At 36.7% G+C, this 22,616-nt stretch overlaps 1 protein-coding gene across 2 annotated transcripts in view; it reads left to right on the forward strand.

Annotated features, from left to right (window-relative positions):
* The first annotated feature begins 7,652 nt into the window (after positions 1-7,652).
* The window catches only part of LOC6639051 (BAI1-associated protein 3), a 63,207-nt gene continuing 48,243 nt past the window's right edge, over positions 7,653-22,616 (forward strand). For both annotated transcript variants that reach the window (XM_047012003.1, XM_047012002.1), the window contains exon 1: positions 7,653-7,836. The gene's annotated coding sequence lies outside the window, so the exon portion shown is untranslated. The remainder of the gene's footprint in view (positions 7,837-22,616) is intronic.

Genomic DNA, 22,616 nt, shown 5'->3' on the forward strand with positions numbered 1-22,616 from the left:
TATTTTTCCATACATAAAATTTTACATATATATATACATATCCATACATCAACAATGGAAAGTCTTACCTGTAGGGTCAATGGATTTAACTTTACTTCAATCAACGACTGCAGCCCGTCAGTTGTATAATTCCAATTTATTTATTTATTTTAATAGTTCCTGGAAACTAAATCATTAAATCAGCCAACTGAAGCTTTGAGCTTGGTGAAATATAAATAATATTTAAAATTTACCACTCAATTGTAACTATAAACTTTGTTTATCAAGTTACATATATAGGAAAACAAAAAAAAAGAGTACAAATAAAATCTCTTTTCTATCAGCCTCTCTGTTGCGGTGGCTATGGGTTTATATCTATGGGTTTTTTTTAAGCATTTAACTTAATCTGTGGCAAGGATGGTCAGGGTGTTGAAGTTTTCCTTATTGTTGTGGGCTGCATGGATGGGCGATGGGGGAGAAAAACTATTTGATGCCCCCTAATTGGAAACTTGACAACTTCAGTTGCAACTTGTGACCTTGTCACCTGCAGATTTTTGGTAAACAACTAAGAAGAATTTCCTGGACCATAAGAGGAAAAGGAACTTGTTGACATTCATTTGACAGTGGCGACGGCATGGCACGACACGACACGGCACGACACGGTACACGGTACACGGGGGCAACAATAAAATGGGAAAACTTTAAAGCCTATCGCACACGGCCATCTATTAGCCAACTATTAAACTCATAAACTCAAACCCGGTCAGATGTATTTTGTAAATTAACATTTCAAATATTTTTGACGAGGCCGTTGATTTGGTATATTTATCATTTTAGCCTTTCCTGTCCAGCTCCTGCTTTCGTATTCGCTCCGCGTGATAGAAATTTATAAATTTGCCATTTTATTTGGCATTTTGACAAAACAAAGCGTGTGAGAGAAAAAGAGAGAGAGAGTGAGAGAGTTTTCCCATTAGTTTAGTGTAAATGCAATTAGTCAATAAATTAAATGAAAATTACCAATTTTCATGCAAACCAGAACAGAACTCTATAAAAACCCTGTCAGACAATAACCCAGGATCAAGGACAGCGACAGCGACAGCGAATTTTGTGCGTGTCCAGATATCAGTGGCCATAATTTTAAGGAACAACATCAGAGCATCGATCATCATTGGGAATAACACCCCCCATTATGGGGAGTTGTGGCAGACAAGGCAGACAGCCGAACCAGAAACACGCAACTCTCAAGAAAAACACACACACACCGGCAGACGAAACACTGCTTGCTATAAATTGGCAAATGGAAAGCCCTTCAGCCTAATGGGTTAACAGAAAAGTTGCTTAAAACAGAAGAATGCATTGAGAATTTTTACAAATTGTTAGGTTTTAGTTAGTTGCACTTCACTAAGCTAAAGCAAAATTTGTTGGATAAAACGAAATCAAAAGGGTTAATATGTCGTATACGCAATCTTTTGAAAGCTTTTCTTTAAGTTATCACATCACAAGTGAAAACTGTCGTTAAAAGACACAAAAGAAACTAAAAAGAATTGATAATTGAATGTTTTTCTTGACTTTCTAACCATTTTGGTATCTGCCCTCGTATTGGTGGCATAGACTAGAGCAGCAGCAGCAGCAGCAGCAGCTGGTAGAATGCCAAAAGGCAGAAACGAACAGATAAACAGACAGTGGAATGATGGTTAGTGGGCAATAAGGCATAGGCCAGCTGTCTAACTCTAGATAAAGACACCGAGAGAAGAGGCTTGGCGCAAAAAATTTATGACAAGTTAAACAGAAACACACAAGCAGCGTTAGGTGTGACCTTGAAACACTTTAATTGACCCAAAAAAAAAAAAACCAATTGACAGGTCTTAAGTTAAAAAAGAAATGTAAATTGTGAGTACTGTGTGAAATTGAAGAGAGTTTTTTGTGTTATTTTTATATGCTGCTCACAAGGAAAGAAAATATAAAGAAGAAACGAATTGAGTTTACTTTTGTCCTTTCACATCTTTATATAGCTGGTCCTTTTCCCCTCTCTACTTCTTCTTTTTTTTGAGTTTTGTGTTTTAATGACCCTCAGCTTGAGTTGAGTTTGAGGAATAACACAGCAGGTGTCGTTTCTTTCCTTTGCTTCTGTGCACCTTTTGTGCCTCCCGCTACAGCCAACCCAACCCAACGACTCTTTGAGGTAACAAAATCGTTCATACTAATTGATTTACGTGACAAAAACTTTGTAGACGACAGTCAGAAAGTGAAAAAAACACACAAAAAACCAACAAAAAAACAGTAAAATTTATTTTTCCTTTTTTTTTTTTGTTTCTTTCTAAATTAATGAAAAATAAATAGTCATAAATGTATTTAGAACTTTGTAAAGAGAAGACAGTGTCGTTTACCCGCAAAATCTGTTATATGCCGCGTGTCGTGGCAGTCAAATAAATTACTCAATTCGAATGAAATGACGGAGAAGAGAAATAAAGCAAATAAAGCAATTCGCTTAATATCCACAACGAAAAATTTCAAGAAAACTTTAATTAAACTAAACTACGACGACAACGAAAACGACAAGTTGAAGGTTTTTCGTGACCTCAGGTGCAAATGCGGTCACACCCATGTGGCAATACAGACAGACAGTCAGGCAGACACACATACTTTCTCGTAGACAGCGGGGACAGTGAGGGGATGGTAATGGGGATGGCAGCAGTAGCCACCATCAAAAACTGTCCACCTAAAGAAGTAGACAAATAAAGACCAACAACAACAACAACAACAACAACGACAACAAAAATAATAATAAAACAGAAAAGAAACTACAACACTAATACTAACATTGAGAGCTGTCAGCTTGTGGCTTAGCAGATATTTGTTATGCCCGCCACCGATCGGGGAGCGTCGAGTACTCCCGGGTGCTTCGAAAGCCATCGTCGCTTGTCGCCTTAATAGCCCCTACGTAACTGTAAAATTGCCATGAACTGTAATCGAAAAAAAACGAAACATTGAATTGGAGAACCCAAAAAAGTATGCTACGTTTTTATCTTCTCCATAGAATATGAACGATTTCCAATGCTAAGATAACTTTAACATTTTGTTTTCAATTTCTTTTTTGTGTTAAATAAATTCCAATCCACTCATATGATCAGCATGGGGATTGTAATTCTGCTGAATATTACTAGCCTAACTGGGATCACGCGGCGTATACGTTACTCTTATTGGGAATTAGGCATAAAAACTTTATAATGGTGACAAATCTATTGCCTTTAACAATTTATAATTAAATTAAGAGATATTTAAAAATTGAGCTTTACAAATTAAACATATTTTATACTAATAAGTTTAAAGATGAAAGGATTGCTAGGATTGGATTGCCTTTCTAATTGGGATTATTTTTTGTCTTTGCCTAATATTTAATTTATTGATTTCAAACATTTCTATTTATATGTGTGTGTGTGTGTGTGTTGTCTTTTTTTTTTGTTGTGACCATCATTAAAAGTGAAGCAACTTAATAAGAAATAATCAAAACCGTTTAAAGTCTGGCCATAATAATATTAATGACCAAATCGTGACCAACTGCTCTCATCAACATTTTCAATTTGGTCTCCTCGCTTGGCTTGGCTTGTCGCTTTTTCACCTTTGCCACCCATTTTCTTTTGCTTCTTCTTTTTTTTGTTGTTGCTTCTTTTCTTGATTTTAGTACGATTGCGTGTTTATGTGGGCGATTAGATTTTTCAAAACTAAAGCATAATTAGTGAAAGTGATTTGTATCACTTGCGGTTAGTTAGGTGAGGTTATATGTATGTATCTATCAAGGTTAGGGGGAGAGCGGAAGTGGAATGGAGTGGAGATTGCGGCAGTTTAGCAATTTATTTTGCTTCGCTGTTGTTGCGTTGCCTTGGCTGACTGGCTCACTAACTGACTGACATTTCTGTCAGTTGTTGCAATTGCGCTTTGGCATTTTGTTTTGAGCCATTTCATTTGCATTTCACACTCCTCCCGGCTCTTTTACTACACCCTACACTACACAGCACCGTGGGACAATCCATTTTGAAGCCAGAGGGAAGGCTATAGCATGCAGGCTTATCTGAGCTTAAGCTGCTGCAGTCCCAAAGGCAAACCATCTACCTGAATGGCTTTTGTTCCCCACGCACTCTCTCTCTCTCTTTCTCCTTCTTAGTGCTGTGTCCTCACTCTGCATGAACGTAATGAAGTTGATGGAATGCATTCGGATGCAGAATTGTCTGCCTGCAGGCTATCATGGGGTCGTTGTTGTTTTTTTTGTTGTTGGGTTGGAAGTGGCCTGAGTATTTAAGTAAAGTTGGTATTATCTATGGAATTTTCATTGGCCTTTGCTTGGCTTTGCTTATACATAATAATATAAATTACTAATTTTAAGACTTGACGTTGAAGCAAGTGATGGCTTAAAGCACACAAATAAATATTCAGTAACAAAACTGCAGATGAAAGGGGGGCAAATATATTGTTTCAATAGTTTTCCGACCACATTTTAAAAGAAACTCAATTATAAAGGATTTTGCACACTAAGTGAATTATCTGAATATAAAGTGAAACCCCCTTTTTGAAAATTTAATTTATCGAGGAATTAACTTTGACTGTAAAACCTTTTGAAGGTATGTACGTCGGGCTGTTGTGTGTGTTTGTCTCTCTGTATGGCTTAGTGTACGTGTAGTCAGCCAATCAAAGTTCAAAAGTTCACATCATTGACAACGAAACAACTTTGACTCTGACGCTGGTCCAAAGTCAAATTAAGAAAAAGATAGTACCAAGAGTTTGGAGGCAAACTTTTATCATTTTCACTGTCCAAAAAAGAGCAATCGAAGCCAGCATGTAGGGGAAACGCAATGGGATACTGGGCACTTTGTTGGTGCTTTAGTTGTCGCAGGGCTTATATACATATGTATGTACATATGTAGGTATGTAGTAGCCAATATCAGCATGAAAAGATGCCAAATTTACTTTGCACTTGCAGTTCTCAATTTTTGTCTTATAATACCCTCAATAGCGATGCAACCGAATCTCAGTTGTATCAAATGTAAAGAAAGAAACCAAAGAGGTGAAGAATTTAAAGCCAATCATTCCTAAGATATGATTGGCCAAAATCTGGAGTCTTCCGAAATACCTTTAAGCTTGGCCATGCCGTTTACACTCAAGCTCTTTGGGGCCTTTTCTGTACGTGAAGGCATGAAATTGGGTCGTCAGAAAGGGAATGGTATCTAGAGGCAACGACAAGACTTAGCCAAATAGCTGAAACAATCGCTTATAAACGCAGAATGGAACGGAAACCGTCAGTCGTTTAATGGAGCTCATCACACTCACAAAACTGTAGCATAATTTTTGGGGCGCGACAAAACAGAAAACAAAACAAATCGTTGTCCTTGTCGTCTTCGCGAAGTCCCCAGCAACATGTTAAACCAAATGTATGAAAAACCAGAGTGAGAGAGAGAAAGCAAGAGAGAAAGAGAGAGTGAACCAGAATGAGGGTGTGAGGAAGCGACCGAGCTACAGTGCCAGAGAGAGCGTGAGAGAAAGCTTTAACTCAAAACGCTTTTGGAGTTTGTATTCGCCTGCATAACCTTCATCTTGAACTTCAGGGGCCAGACGTAAGAGCTTAGAGCGTGAGATATTGGGTGTAAGCTCAAGCCTGTATGCGTGTGTGTGTGTGTGTGCGTGTGCGTGTGCGTATATTGGGTGGCTGCCTAGCTGAGACTGAGTTCTATCTATCATGTATGGTCTGAGAGAGTCTGCCTACACATTACCTACTTTTACAATAAAAACAAATGCAACAGGAGGGTGTTCATTCATGAACGCAGATACTTACAAACCTCTTTCTTTGAAAGAAAGAGATAGAAGAGAGAGAGAGAGAGAGAGAGAGAGAGAGAGAGAGAGAGAGACAGAGCGAGAAAGTCATAGGCGAGAGACGAAGGCAAGAACAACGAGTAATTTTGCAATATGAATTAGAAGAAACGTTAGTAAACCGAAATAAAACAATTGAACATGCTTTTTAAAACATTTTTAATTATAAAAATACAATTTCAAGCAATAACAACAATTTCAAATAAAAAATAACAGAAACTAATTTAAATTATTTGTAAAACGTTTTTGAGTTTTCTTTTTAGTCTTTATTCAAATCTTCTAAAATGTAAAATTCTTTTAATTCGTCTGTATAAATTTTTAAATATTGGATACTTATAAATTTCGAAAGTTTTTTTTTTCTTGCCTATTTGTAGTTTCAGTTAATATATTATGATTGTGAAGATTTGTTTAATGAATTGTAAACTGTTAATAAACAAATAAGAACAGAATTTTCGAAAACAAAATTTTGAAATCTAATTTGAAGATCTAATTATTTGGTGTTTTAAATTGAACTTGCTATTAATTTGAATTCAAATGAACCGCAACAAGCAGGAGCTTTGGCGCTCTCTTTTTATACATCTATGCATCGCTTTCTCTCTCACACTCACTCACTCACTCTCACTATCGCCTGAGTTGGCCTTCCAAGAGCAGCTGGTGTGACTCGCTCTCTCTCTGTCTCTCTTCGAAGCTCTCGAATTACAAATTCGCTTGCGCTCTCTCTTGGTCTAACTCACTCACACGTACACATACTGATAAACGTACACACACACTTCGCGTTTACTACACAGAAACGTTCTTATCAAACGAGACAAACCGACTAGCTGGAAGCAGGACTCACATTTAAGGATAACAACAGGAGCGATTCGCATTTATAAGGTGAAACACAAAACTGGAGCAAGTCAGTTTGCAAATGGCAGGCAGCGCTGAAAGGTAGCAGCAGCAGCAGCAGCAGCAACAGCAGCAATATTAACAGCTAAACAAAAAGACAGCAGCAGCAACAGCAACAGCAACATCAAAATAAACAGCAGCAGCAATAGCCGAAGCTTGAGTTGAAATTGATATTTGAAATTGCAGTTAAAGAAGAAACGCAGCAAGAAGAACAAGAAGAAGAAGAAGAAGACGAAGACTAAGCCAGAGACAGAAAACGAACATTAAGACAAAGTTGTTGCTGCTCTTTTTTGTAGCTAAATTAAAAGTGCGCGTCGTGAATTTTTTGTTTGTTTTGAAAAGAAAATTAAATTGAAATAAATTGGGACCGGAAAAACAATTAAAAGCCAAATTGCAAATTGCAGCCAAGCAGCTCTATAACGGGATCCCGCACTCTCTTCTCCTTTTGCACTGTCACAAACACGCCCCCCGCTGCCTCGGCTCGACTCATCTCGACCCGCCCCCATTCGCCGCATATAATTGCAAACTGTTGCACAGTTCTGTTAGGTTTGTTGTTGTTATTTTTTTGTTGCTTTTTTTTCCTGTTTTTTTTTTTTTTTTGGTTTTTATTGCTCGCTTAAAACCATAAAAATAAAAACCCATTTGTTGGTTGTGGACAACTAGCAAGGGTATAACGGTAAAGGCAACAGTCACGGCAACTGTTGCACACACACACACACACACACACATACACACATAGGATATTTATTTTACGATCCTTTTTATCCACAACCTTGGCTCTTCTCTATTTCTCCGTTATTCGGTTATATTTTTTTTAAAAGTGCTTAACAAAAAAGTTGCATAAAAAAAACCAAACAAACCAAAAACAACAAAAACAAAAAGGAAATAAAAAACAAAAATTTTGCGCTCTACAAAATATGAAATGAAATAAAAATTCGAATCAAAATACCCAACGAGTGGGGAAATCGTGGCCAACATTTTTAAATTTGCATTAAAATTTCCGCGCCGTGGCCAGTTGATTTATTCCAAGTGCCAATTTATGCAGCCATAGAGGAGAAAAAAAACGGAGAACCCAAATAAGAGGAGGAAAAAAAGAGTTGCTGAATAAAGGTGAGTCCTTGGTCCACTTTTTGTTTCTTGTTTTGTTGTTCTTTGTGCTCTCCAATCGTTGTTTCCGTTCCAACTGTCTCATTATTTATGCTTAATAACAATTTATGCTCAGCGTAATGAATTTTTTATCGTTTTTTAATTGTTATGAAATATTTAAAGTGCTCGTTTTTCTATATAATTCTTGTTAGTTTTTTTTTCTGCTCTTCATTCGTTATGAAGAGAAAAAAGTCTTTCTTTCTATTTTTTTGTCTTTTTAATTTTCTCGCCTGCCAGCGATATTAATATATCAATTCATTATTTATTAACATATTTTTTTATATATAAACGAGTATGTCTGAGTATGTCAATATATGGATATGTATGTGTGTGTGTGTGTGTGTGTGTGTGTTTGTATATTTATATTGGAATACATCAAAGCAAAGGGTGTATATTTATTTATCGATGGTCAAAAGTCAAGTGTTGATATTTGGTCAGGGCATTTAATCCTTGTAAATCAAAAATATTTCACAACATTTAATTGGAATTTCAAATTAATAATTTTGCGTCTTTGTAGTTATTGAAACTGATCGCCAACATCATTTCGAAAGTATTTTAATACGCCAAACTATTTGATAAACAAATTTCAATAGAAAAGAAAATTTATTCAGAAATATATTTCCCATAAATTATTGATCAAAGTAGAAAAAGAATGAATGAAATTTGATGTTTGTTTATGAGGAGTGTTGTTGTTGTTGTTTTTTTTTTTTGATTATTAAATGGAAAATCGCGTAATCAAATATGCATTTGCCAACAAATCGAGTTCAATCCAAAATTGTTTGAACAGAATATTTGTTTAACAGTTTGTTATTTTTATATTTGATTTTTAAGAATCAACAAACACACACACACACACATACACACACACACCTGGAAATGAATTTAACCTGGAAATGAATTTAAACAAACCGAAACCGAGAGTCATATTTTGCTTTCAAAACAATGGAAAACAAATAGAAACTCTTGTTTTTATATTTTAATTGATGCCGGCCGGAGGCAACTTTAATTACTTCAGCGTTATCATCCAGGGATATACACGTATGTATGTATAACATGAACAACAAGTGTTAAAGCCAGGTATAAGTGTATATATTATAAAGATATACAAACATAATAATTATAATTATTTATTAATAGGGTGATTCAACATTTTTTGAGCCCACATACCATTAATTTTGATATTCCGAATCATAGTTGGATGGTTTGAGACAAATAGCTAAAGAAGGCATTTCTTGTAAGTTTTCCCATTCCCATTTTCACTTAATTTGGTTGTGATTCCCAAGTAGTTTTAGTCTTATTGCTGATAAAAAAGGTTGGTAGACAGATAACTTCCACACACCTTTGTTTTAATGGGAAAGAATGGCCTCCTGGCGGCCTGGCTAAATGAATGTTTGATTTCCAAGGGGTCTCATTTTGACGAATCACCCTGTACTTGGGTGTTACTGTGGTGCAATTTGTTTCCTTATACATACGTACATATATGTCATTTGCAGATTTACGGCATGTTGTTGTCGTCTGTGAAATGCGCAGCTGTTGATGATTTTTATACTAAAATGACAATAGAGAAGATAAAAATGTAATAACAAATTACTGTATACACACACAAATACATACATAAAGATAGATATATGTATGTGTATGTGTATGTGGGGAATGTGTAAAAGTGTTTGTTATTGATGTTGAAGAGTAGTTGGCATAAATTCCTGTTGAGGCAATTAATTAAAATCCAAAAACTTATTTACTGTTTTGTCTGTTGTTTTGTAATTACCTTTTTTTCATATTTTTTTTTTCGCCGACAAACTAACACAAAAGAACTCTGCTTATACATATATAAATAGTTGTATATGTAAATGGGTATCAAATTTTAGTGATATTACCAATTTGGCAGCACCGCAAAATTAATTAAAAGTATTTCTAGCCACTTTCTATGGCACACCTGACGTATGAGTATTATAGTATGTATACATGTATTTGTGTGTGTGTGTGTTAAGCCACGTGTCATGGTGAAAACACAAACACTAATAGAACAAAAGAGATAACAAAATAATGTTATATTGAACTACAGATACTCTTTTTTGCCCACTCAGAAATTGTATTGCATATTTTATTCAGGTTACTTTACGTTCAAAGAGGAATATTAAGCTGAAAGAATATGCCAAGTTTCCTTTTGTGAAAATTCAGGCTATCTCGCTCACTCTTCCAAACACCTACATAAGTATTCTGCCCTTTTGAGGCACAACTTTCATAAAATTTAAATCGACTTGTCTCCTGATGTAGATGGTAAATATAAAGCCTTCTTCTTTTGAAGAATCTTAATATTTCATTTAAGCCTATAGATGCATCGTTTAAAATCGTGCATAGTTTCGGATTAGAAATAGAGCTTAAAAGGTTCTTGAATTGTACTTAATTTCTAGCCAAACTCTGCGTATTCCACGGTTAAGTAGCCTACAATTTGGATGATGACAAAGGCTCTACGGAAATGAGTGTACCCTTTCGTTTTCGGTTTGAAGCGAAAGGAGAAACAATTAAAAGCAAAGAAAAAGTAGAGCAAATAACTGGAGGACACAAACATCCGAAAGGTGCGGGCTCTCCAAGGAGCAAGCAAGTGGAGTGAAAGCAGCAAAAGCAAAAACAGAAGGTAGCCATAAGGCCATGGCTTTCATGTCAACTTTTGTTAATTAAATGAAGCACTTAACATCGAGACATATTTTTGTTAGACACCCCTCCCCACCACCACCAACTTCCTTCATCATCATCATTTGCCCCCTTTTTTCCTGTTTTTGATATTAGGCTAGAGTCAAAGTCTTCAAATTTATTCCTTTCGCTTTTATTTTCTTCTTGCTGATTACATAATTTCTAGCAGTTCCTTATTTTTTGTGTTGTTGTTTTTTTTCTGTTAAGGACTATCATAATTTCCATTTGACTTCCGTTTTTTTTTCCCCGCAGTGTTTTTGTTTTTATTGCTTCCATCTTTTAACCAACCGCAGGTCTGTCCGCCTGTATTTTGTTTTGCTTTGGCTTTCTTGCCGACCTCTTCAATTGGTGCAACTTCAAAGGACATTTCATTAAAATCAACTTTCAAGTGCTCTGACTTTGACCGCCCCTTTTGTTCTTATATTTGTTCTTGTTTTTTACTCCTTGTTTTGCATTTTGTTACAAGTTGTCTTTTAATTTCACCAAAAATAGAAAGAAATGAATATAAAATAGGCTGAAAGAAACAACTTTTTTATTTTAGTATGTCGGTTAGTCATAATTATTTTTATTTTATTGTAGTTAAGACACTTTCGCTTTTTGTTCCTATTGTCTTGGCAGACATTTGTTTGCTCAGTTTGTTTTTATGTTTTTCCTCCTGTGGTTTTTGTGGTCACCTGCAAATGGGGCGTCAAAAACACACAGGACACACAGGACTCGAACGTTTTGTTAAGAACTTTATCCATTTTTTGTGCTTCTTGTGTGTCTGGAATGTGTGTGTTTTAGTTTCGCAAAGCTGACAAATTATTCATATTATTGGTTTCAAGTCCGCTAATAGATGTTTCGATAGTTTTTAATGGAAAAACGATAACAAGTGAAAGGTGTAATGTTCGGAAAGGGATGCTTAATACGTTTGCTAAAGTTTCTCTAATAACATCAATTAGCACAATATTTACCCAATTATATTTCGTTACCACGAAAAACATTTGTATGTAATTTAAGCTTTTGGCTGCCTTGGGCCATTCGCCATTATACAATAAAAATAATAATGAAGAGAAATTCAATATACAAATACGAGTATCCATTCATATGCTTTTGTATGTATTTATGTATTTATTGAATCTGATTGTAATACTTTTTACATTGTAACAATGTGAATAGTTGCCATGACGGCTATCAACTGACATTGGCGATTCATATATAACTATAGATATATATATGATGACCTGCTGCTTGTTCCCTGTAAACTGCGTTGGAAAAAGGCATGAAAAATATTTCAGTTATTTCTGTCTATCAATTTCAGCGATGTCAAATCAAAATTCGATATGTTTCAATGAAAATGACAAAAAATGTAACAGGAATTTTGCCACCAAGCAAACCCAAAAAAAAAGGTGTAGAGAGAGAGAGAGAAAAAAAAAAATTGGGCAATTAACCTTATCAAGCGTCGAACCGAGGTTGAGACCGAATGAGGATGAGGAGAAAAAATGTCAAGAAACAGACGAAACGTTGCCTAAAATGTATACCATTAACCAGGAGCCAGATGGAATGCTGCCGAAAGCAAAGGCCAAAGTAAGGCGAAGTGCTACTAAAAGGAATAGGGCGGGACGCGTCAGGGCACGGCAAGGCGGGAAAGGCAAAGCATAGCAGATGGATAGGGTAGAAAGGTTATGAGCAGAAAGCAAAAAGCAATTTCAAATATTTTTGTTACCTGCTTGTAGAAAATTTTTACGTCTTTCTGATTACGGGCCATGCTTTCGTTACGTTTCCTTCTTTTTTCTGTTTTCTTTTTTTTTTTTTTTGTTCGTTTGCTTGTTCTTTTATTGTCCTTGTTGTTGTTGCGTAATTGTGCGCAAAAAAGGGAGAACACGATGAAATGGGTTAAGGCTACGGGAGGGAGAAAAGAAAATGCTTTTCTTTAACATACAACAGGGGAGAAAAAAAACGAAAACGAGCAAGAAAAGGACTAGACACATTTGAAATGCAAAGAAGGAGAAACAGCATTGCATACTTTACGGCCAAATTGAAGCAAAATGGAGAAAGAGGAATCAAGAATGAAGTATAAGTAATGCAAAAGCAAAAAAAAAAAAACAGAAAACACATTTTCATACCACTTAGTTTGGCACGGCAAAGTGCATATAAGCGAAAAACTGAAGCGATTACACACACACGCACACTCAAAAGCGGGGAAAATAAAAACAGAGCTCCGATTTACTGTCAAGACATCTCTCTATCCAATGCCTCGAATCGAGATACCTATATCCGAGGGATATAGGGCTTGCTCGACTCCAGAATTGTCTGCAAAAGTTGTTGTTTCAGATATTAATTGGTTTTTTTTCATTAGGTCACTTATTTAAAGTCTAGAAATCTTGAAATTCTCTAAGATTTGGTTGTTAGTTTTTTTTTAGTTGAAAGCATTCATCCTTTGGCTCTATAAATGAAAACGTTTATAACTTTCATGTGCTCTTTGCTTGAGTTCTTTGGTGTTTCTTTTCCTTGTTTTCATGTTTATATTTATTTTAATGGCAAAATTATAGCATACTATTTTGAGCTTGCCTTGCGTTGCTCTTTTGTACGTATACAAGAAAGTGTAGCATACTTATGAATCAGCTTAAAATATTTGTTGCTTGCCTTGCATGCAAAGACAAGATAGGAAAATTGCTATTCTCTTACTATTTTGAAGAGAGCAAGAGAGCGGTGGAATGGGAGGGTTTTGATAGGAAAGGAGAGGTGCCGGGTCGGGTCGGTTTGTGGGCTAGGAAAAGCTTTTCATTGTCTATAAATAGACATTAGCTCCAAACTGTTGCGCAGCAGCTGATCTAAAAATAGCAGCATACAATATACATGTAGCAAGAGCTGGGAGAAAATCCAATAAATGCGTAACCAAAACCCAGAAATTACTTGGCTCTTATTGTCTCAAGCAAATGCATATACAGTGGCACATTCACATTCACATTCATACCGAAGCACGCGCAACAAACACACACATTCACAGATTATTCTCTCTGTGTGTGTGACCACTTAAATACATATTTGTATAGCTGTTTTTGGATGTTTATCAGCTTGTCATATGATTGATTTATATATGCCAGACCAAGTCAATTCAATTCTTAACATTTCTGAGCTCTCATTTATTATTGATATTGAGCCAGAGGCCCAATGAACGTAGGTATGTATATTTTTGGGGCGGCAGGGGACAGAAGATGGGAGACATGGGACAGGTGCAGGGGCACGCCTCTTAATTGTGACTCTCTTGGGAGTCGGCTGGTTGGGCTTTGTTGATTTATGCATTACAGTAAGCAGACAGACAAAAAGCACCAAAAACAACACCCATCCATCCATCCATCCATTCAACCAACCAACCAACCAACCAACCAACCAACCAAGCAACCAAACCATCCAGGCAACCAACCAACTAATACCATTGAAACTTTTTTCCACACATGTGACAAGGTCTGCGCTGCGAGGGTAGCAAAAGTAAACCTGTTTTTGTTGCTCTTTGCCAGGGCCTCAGCTGACTGTTTTATGTCTCCATCATAATTTTTCACACTGTTAATGTGCAAATGCCTTTGCAACAGAGAGAACACAGAACGAATAAATGTAAGGTAGAAGGAGATAGCAGTCGCAGACAGAAAACCAGGCACCTACTTAAAAGACAACACACACACACTCAGACACACACACACACAAACCAAGCCACATAGCCACGCACACAGGAACAGATACCGATACTGACACAGACAAAGAAGCAGACAGTAGACATGTTCGTTTATGCATCAGAGCTGAGAATTTGGTGAGAAAGTTAAGTTTCAAATCTTTATTTGTAAATTGCTCAGGTAAAAAACCACAGATGGTCCTTTGTTCAAGGTCTAATCAAAAAAAGTAGTTAAAGGAAGAGTTAATTAGCTGTTTCTAGTTGCCAATCTGAGATCTCTAGAAATTGACGAGACTGTAAAGACTTAAGACTAAAGAATAACAATTAGCTTGTCGCTTATTCTTTTGTGAATTTTAGAGTATTTGAACTGTATATTATTTTATATATTATTTAAAGAGAAATAATATATTGTTGGGACAAATGATTTTATCTTTGAAACCGTTGATTGTTGGATTCAAGTCAAAGGTATGCAAAACTGGCTAGAAAAAAGCCAAAGCGACAGCACTGCTGTGCATGGGTGTGTGTGTGTGTGTGTGTTTGTAAAAGTTTTTCAAGTGTTAAATGAGATAACGTAAACATTGTAATGCTCTCTCGCACTCCTCTCCAACGTTCTCTATCCTCCGCCTTCATCTCCCAGAGCCACTCAATTTCTCGTTTGCTCGTTTTTTCCTTTTCCTTGTCTGCCACTCTCTTTCTCTCTCTCTCTCGCTCTTGCTTACTACCATTGTGAGTAGAAGTAACGGTAACTGGCTCTCATCTCATCTCATAGCAACACGTTGACAGGCTGACAGTTTTCGCCGCCTAACCCCGACCCCGACCCGAGCCTAAGCCCAACCCCCGCCCCCGCTCCAGCTCCAAGAGCAAGCCCCTCAACTTTAGCCCACAAACCAATCTCCCTTTAACCACTCGTCTTTGTCTGCTTTTGCTCTCTGCTCATCATAAAAATTATTAAAAAGAAAAAGTTTATGTAAAATTTTGAGCTAACGTTTATTGTTTAATACTGACATTTTGATTGCGCTTTTTTTTTGTTGTGTTTGTCTCAAGTGTCCTTATGCCCAAGTATTTGCAAATATTTAACGTTTTTAAAGGAGCAAAAAAACAAAAACGACAAAAAAAAGAAAGAACTGCTCAGCCTACGGCCCTCCCTTTGTAACCCTCTTGTTGAACAAGTTAATTGAGTTTCAACAAGTTGTGGAATGATAAGGAACGACATGGAGGAGGCCATGGAGTGAAACAAAAATTGTGAAAATTGTGAAAATTGAATGGAATGCGAATAAAGTGAGGAAAATAATAGAGTTCCATCCTAGCAAGGGAACACAAAAAGTGTTGAAAATCCATGTTAATTAACAGTTAACCAAATAAACAGATGCCGAGAAATGAGAGAGAAAAAGTCTTGGAATGTCAAAGATTTTTCACTAGCAGTCAGTGGGAAATTGGAAATATTTCAAAACATTTACGAAAAAAATCAAACATAATAATGGCAACTAATTGTAATTTTCCTGAAGAAAGAATGTAAACGCTTGGTTTTTGTTTATCAACCAATAGAGATACGATTCGATTGATCGGTTATCAATCTATTTCATTAGGAAGCTAATAAGAAAACTCTATTGAAATGGCAATTTAAATAAGAGAGTTCCTTTTGGCATAGAGCCAATAAAATATGTACTTGCCAGTGGGATATCCGCTCTGTTGTCTTTCTCTCTTAGTCCATCTCTTTCTCTCCTTGGCACTTTATACATATGTAAATATGTTTCTGCATACGAATAAGCCGAAGGATACCCCCTGCTAAGGCAAATGTCAATTTCGATTTATTGAATATGGCAGGCAGGAAGAAAAAAAAATGGCGTTAAAATGAAAATTCAAAACGATGCCAGTCAACAAGGATGATGATGATGATGACGATGATGATGATGATGCCGAGCATGATGATGAACCAGAACCATAGCCAAAGCTAAACCCAGAGGCAAAATGTTTGCAATCCATGTTGCTGTTATTGTTGTTGTTGTTGTTGTCGTTCTGTTGGACTCCTTTTGCCTGTGCTTATTAGTTTAAATTGTAAACAGGAAGTGTTTGCGGCACCGGATATATATAAAGGGCCGATCGCTATGGAATGAAGCAGTTGAGGGGGAGGCGTGTTATGGCGAAAAATGCCTCAAGCCTGTCAGCGACAGTTGAGATAAACTTTTAGCCTTAAGTTTTGTTTTTTTGTAGTTTCTTTCTGCCATTGCTCTAAATGCAACTGTCGAGCATTTAGTTAACTCTTGGCGTTTCGTTTAGTTGTTCTTTGCTGTCAGCAGCGGGGTCAGAAGGATGTCATTGTCATGCTCAGACGGGAAGTCAGTGAAAAAAACAAAAGGGGGTAATCTTAAAGCCATGTTGCTTGCTTGCGTTTAAGGCGCCGTCTCATGTGGCGTATGCGTAATGTGTCTTAAGCAAACAAAACAAACAAAAATTAATTAAAAAATCGCTTAATTATAAAAGCAAACATTAAATGGAAGGAAGAGAAGCAATTTGGGAGGGGAAGTCTGGAGGAGAGTCAGCTGGGCTGGCAAGAGAATTTTAGCCCACTTAACAAAAGAAATTGTTCTGACAACAATGCCAAGCGGCATTGCCGTCTCTCTCTTGCCTTGCTCTTCTGCCATTCCGTCGTCGCCCTCACCGTCCGTCATTTCATTTAGCTGCTTTTCTTCACTAACAATTGAAGCGCAAAAAGCAGCAACATAACGTAGGCATTTGTTTTATGTTGTTGTTGTAGCTGCTGTTTTTGGTGCTGATTTTGTTGTTGCTTGTCTAACTTGAAGCTTGATGATTCTGTTGTTAGCCATCTCCGGTTCTTCCCCTATGAATTGGTAATTGAAGTTGGGCTAGCAAAAACATCAATCATACTTATGCAGTTACATATTACCTACTACTCCTACGTCTCTTCCTCCCCCTCGCTCTCTCACTGCCTTTCTCTGTATAGCTTTCTCTTGTTTTTTGGTATTTGTGACTAAATCCTGTTCATGAATTTCCTTGAATCTTCCCCATCTTCCACTTTCCACTTTTCTAGCTAAATATGACTTCTTCTTGTCCGGAATAAGCAAATTTTTCTTCTCAATTTTCTGTGCAAAAATATAAAAGTTGCTTTTTGTCAGTTTTGAACACAACAATGCTAAAGCATTATGCATGAGAGACAAGTGTGGTGGCCATACAGGAGCGGATTTTAGCAAAATCGCTTAAAAAAATCTAATCAGATTAAAAAAATCAAGATAAAGTTTAATAGGCAACAAATTTTCTTTATATTAATTTATTCATTTCAAATAATAATGATCAGTTTTTAAATTAATACTTTAATAATATTATCTACAATAGTTTTGTTTGTATAAGGTCTCGTGAAATCTGTTCATATCAATAGAGAGTCTAAATCAATGCCCAAGTAGCTCCCAAAAGTATGCAATTGAAATTAGGCACAGTTGGCTCTCAGATGGTTGAATATTTTTCGGTCTTGTCCCTGTCCCCCGGTTTTTCTCTTTTTTTTCTTTTTGTCCTGTTTTGGTACATGTTGTGGCATAATGGAACAGCTTACTTGTCGCATTAAGCTGCTTTCAATAACATTTTTGGCCAAACAAAAAAAGCAAAAAAAAAAAGAAAACAAAATACAAGTTTGATTGGAAAAGGTCAATACCAGGAGAAAGTTTTTTTTTTTTTTTTTTTTTTGGAGGGGTGCTTGTAGATGGGGCGGGGAGGTGTATCCATTGTCTGTCCACTTTTATTATCATATTTTGTGTATGTTTCTTTTCGTTGCTGCTGTTGTTGTTCTTTTCTCTGGCGCAAATCAATTGCCAAACAAAAGAACCAACACACACACACACATACACGTACACGCAGGACAAAAAAAAAAAAAAAAAAACAAAACCAAAATGAAAAGGGAAAGGGAAAGGAAACAAAACAATGCTATTAAAAATGACAAAAACGAAACAAAAACTGCAAAGAGCGTAGATATACATTTACATACTAAAAACATGCATGCATATATAGAAATGTATATATATGTGTGAGTGTGTGTGTGTGAGTATATGACAATGTAGCAATTGCTGGTCACGTACAACAACAACAAGCAACAATGGGCCGCACTCCATAAAGGTTAAAAACTTTATAACTGACTAAAAGCGACAGCCAGACAAATGGCCAACTTTTTCTTCTATCTCGTCTCCCCTTGCCCTTCCCCGCCTCTGTCCATCTACATCTCTCCAACAAGAAAAAAAACAAAAATGACAAATAAAGAGGCGGCGACCTGCCAGTGCCTGGCCTGTAGGCAAAACACGAAGACAGTTTAATGTTCTATGCGGGCTTTGACAACAAATCGTAAAAATTTAACTGACAAAAAGAACCTGATGCTGCTGTCAAAGTAAAAACTGTAGGCTAAGTCCAGCCATCAACCGAGAAACATAGACTATATGTGTGTGTGTGTGTGTGTGAGAAAACGAGAGAGAGAGAGACAGGATATTAGTTTTAGTTTATACGATAACTTTTTTTCGACCGCCATGTGTGACTACTTTTTTAGGAGTAATGCTTTCAAAACTCAAAGCTTATTTAATTTAAATGTTTTTATTAACTAAGTTGATCTGTGTCGTAAGTCTTAGAGATCTGAATAATTGATTTCTGGTTAATTACTAACCATGCCCACCTGTTTGTGTCGCTTTTTGGCTCTTTGCTCGATAACTAGGATTTGGTATCATCTTTTAAATTTTAACTTTTGTTTTTCTTCTCTTCTTTAAGTTCTTTAAGATCTAAACTTCTATGACGACATTTTTGGTTATTAAAAAATATGTTAATATAAATATAAGAAATTGAGAATTCATAAATTTATTTACTGAAAGTAATGCAAAATGTTTGGTCAAGCAAACGAATTAAACATATTAAAAGAATTTGAAATATGAATAATTCGTGAAATTTTGTTGAGGCATAAACAGGACATAAATGGAAGGAAAAATCGCGAACTCGAAGAATTTTGTTGCTCTTGCCTATGCCTATGCCTCTTCCTCTTCTTTTGTGTCTGTCTTTCTGTCTCTTTGTTTGTCTAGGCAGCCATTTTGACAATGTGGTTGTTGTTGTTGTTGTTGCTGATGGTGTTGCTCTATGCTGGTGCTGCCACATTTGTAATTGAATTGCTTTGCTATGTAAACGGCATTGCCACATCGACAGGAGAAGAGACTGGCGAGAGAAGAAGGAAGTGACGCGTCTGGGAGAAGAAAGGAAACGAACAGGAACTGAACTAGAGGTAGCAGCAGGGGCTGAGGCAGAGGCAGAGGCAGAGGCAGAGGCTGAGGCTGAGCATGGGCCATAATCGAATTAGATAAGTTAATAACTTGATAAAAAGTTACAACATCCCGTTATTGTTGTAGCTGTTTTTACTGTTTCGTTTTTTTTTTGGCGAGCGGGGGCTTGACATTGTGTTTGTCAGTTGTCGCTGTCAATAAACGCCAAATGAAGTTACTCAACTTGCCAGGACCAGGAGAGGAGAGGAGAGGCAAGGAGAAATGGCAATCGTGAGCCAAGCGGCTTAGGCATTAGGATATATGGAAAGGGAACAGAACAGAAAATACGAGCCAACAAAATGTCAAATGAAAACAAACATAAAATTTGCAAATTGTTTGAAAAAGTTTGCCTCACTAATGATAGCCCATTGCGTAGACACGCCCACACATCCTTCCCCGTCCCTTGACTGACTGACTGACTAACTGACTGAATGACTGGCCATGAATATAAACATAAATATAAACATTTTCATTTTAAATTTTTTGACGCATTGAAACATCTTTATTTTCCTTTTCTTTTCTCTTACGCATTTTATTTATTTATTTATTATTATTTATATATTTTTTTTTTGAGGGGGGCTGGCTATACATAAAACATAAACAAACCGAAAAAATCGGAAAGAAAAGAACCAAAAGAAAAGCAGACGCAAAAACATTTCATACACTTGAAGAAAAAAATGTGCATATTTGTCTGATAGCTTAAGTATTAGTAAGACTAAAACTAGGCTACGACCCCAAAGGAAGGCCATGGCAATTCGCTTGAGTTATGAGAAGTAAAGCTTTTCTTACAAATAACCTTTATCTAGAGGAATTTACATATATCAATTGATAATTAATGTTGCGTTAATTAGAGAAGGCAGTTCAGACATAAATTTGATTTGGTTTTGTTTAAGTGGAGTTATATGAGATGAATCGTCGAGTAATAGATAAATGAATAGGCTGAATCTAATGATGCACTTGGTTTTCTAACTGAGTTTAAATTATCCTCCCCCCCCTAACGATTTGCCTCTTTTTGTTTGCACTTAACGCAAGTTGAAACGAAAAGGACATTCGCTTTAGTTAGTTGACTTATCAATGAGTTTTCACAAAATTCCATAGAGGCTTGGTTTATTTATTTGTTTAAAGTGTACATTTTCAAAATGTATGTGTGTGTGTGTGTGTGTTAATAATTTCCTGTATTTATTGGCTTCGTTATGACAGGGAGTGAGAAAATTTTGGAATAGAGTGTGGGACCGTAGCATACATAACGATATCTTATCGATTTTGCTTGGCCTCTGCAATAAAATTTATGCATAGCATCTGTAGATTTTGTCCGTGTGTGTATGTGTGTGTGTATGGTGGACATATGGCTTTAAGAAACGTGATGGAACATTTGAGTATGACCAACACGCATAGTAGCATGGGCCACAACCACCATCATCATCGTCATCATCACGATGGTCATAGTTAAGGCCCAACACTAATCAGTTCAAAGCACATTGACCCACTTAGCCAGCAGCGACAGGAGCAGCAACAGCAGCCGCCATAGCAGGAGCAGTAAACGCGCCCAGTAAAATGTAAACAAAAAACAGGAAAAAGAAGAAAAAAAAAGAGAAACCTTTTAGCCTGCGAAACGGGGGTGGAAAACATTCAGTGGCAAGGGAGACCAGGGCCCTTTCCTACTACTACTGTGGTCCTTTGCGTATGCTAAACCACCATAGCCGACTGTCAAGTCGGAAAAGGAACCACTCAACCATATGGTAGAGGGACCCCCCACCTTCCTCATCGACTGGCGTTGACAGTGACCAGCGTGTTGCATTTTAATGAGTTTATTATGGCCATAATAGAGCGAAAGGACTCGGGGTAAAGGGGGAATTTGGCCACCATTGAGTAACTTATGGGGAACAATGCTGGAATGGTGGTGGAGTGCTGTAGTGGCAAAGGCAAACAATATTTTTTCCCCTTTTTTTTGCCCTGGTTTAGACGATAAATTAAACAACAAGTAGCATGTAGTATAGCTTGGGGTCGGAGTTCAGTTCGGTTCGAATGGCCAACTGTTCAAATCGTAATAATAATAATAATAATAATGATGTGTGCATAAGTGAATTGCTTTTGAGAGTCGTCTGGGCAAGAGTGGAGGCAAACTTCTATAGGTCCCCAGAGTCCCTACGAATATGACTCGGCGGCTTTGACTCTAGACCCAACCATGTAATGAGCTAGCTAGGCTAGGCGTGTCTGACACAATTTCAGTCCATATGATTTGCTGGTCATTGGATACTAGCTCATTAAAAGCATGTATAAAAAGTTGAAATTAAATGGCATTAACATGCCTAATGAGATCAGAATTAATTTGCTAAATAATTTGGCCTAGATTAAACTAAATCAAATGATCGCTAAAAAAAAGAAAATTTCATATCGTACAAATCACGATATTGAATAAGACTTGTTTCGCTTGAATACTTTGTTTTTTTTTCGGTAAGAAGTTTGAATACAGTAAATTGCAAAACACGCCTCAAACTCTCCATAGACTGGACTCTGACCATGAATTTCACTTTATGGGTCAGACAAAAGCTATCCTTGTGAAGCTAAAAAAGAAGAAAGAAGGGACAAGTTTCTTTCTTTCAATTCTGCCTTATTTTCTATTCTCTTGGTTTTTTTTTTAATAAACACGCAACACGCAAAACTTTTTTTTGGCACGCACACAGACAGACTGACACACACATATGTACATACATACATATATATATATATGAGTGGAAAACTAACACAGTTACCAACAAATATTTATATGATTACTTGGAGAAAGGGCGAAAAAAAAGAAAGAATTCGAAGGAAGAGTAAAAGTTTAGAAAAAGTAAAAGAAAGTAAAGAAACACTGGCAATTTGGCAGCCTAGAGAAAGCATTGTGTGTGTGTGTGTGTCTATGTAGGATCTGTACGTGTGTGTGTGTGCTTGTGTGTGTGTGTAGTAAAAAGTGGCCATGTGTCTTTCGCGTTTGCCTTATTAAATTAGTCGCCGCCACCGCCGCAGCTCACTCAACTCGAACTCACTTGAAACGGAACAGCTGAAACGGAAGTTCTCCACTGGCATATACAAACTTTTTCAATTTCCTGCAGCGGCACACA

Source organism: Drosophila willistoni (assembly GCF_018902025.1).
Source record: "Drosophila willistoni isolate 14030-0811.24 chromosome XR unlocalized genomic scaffold, UCI_dwil_1.1 Seg144, whole genome shotgun sequence".
Taxonomy (NCBI): domain Eukaryota; kingdom Metazoa; phylum Arthropoda; class Insecta; order Diptera; family Drosophilidae; genus Drosophila; species Drosophila willistoni.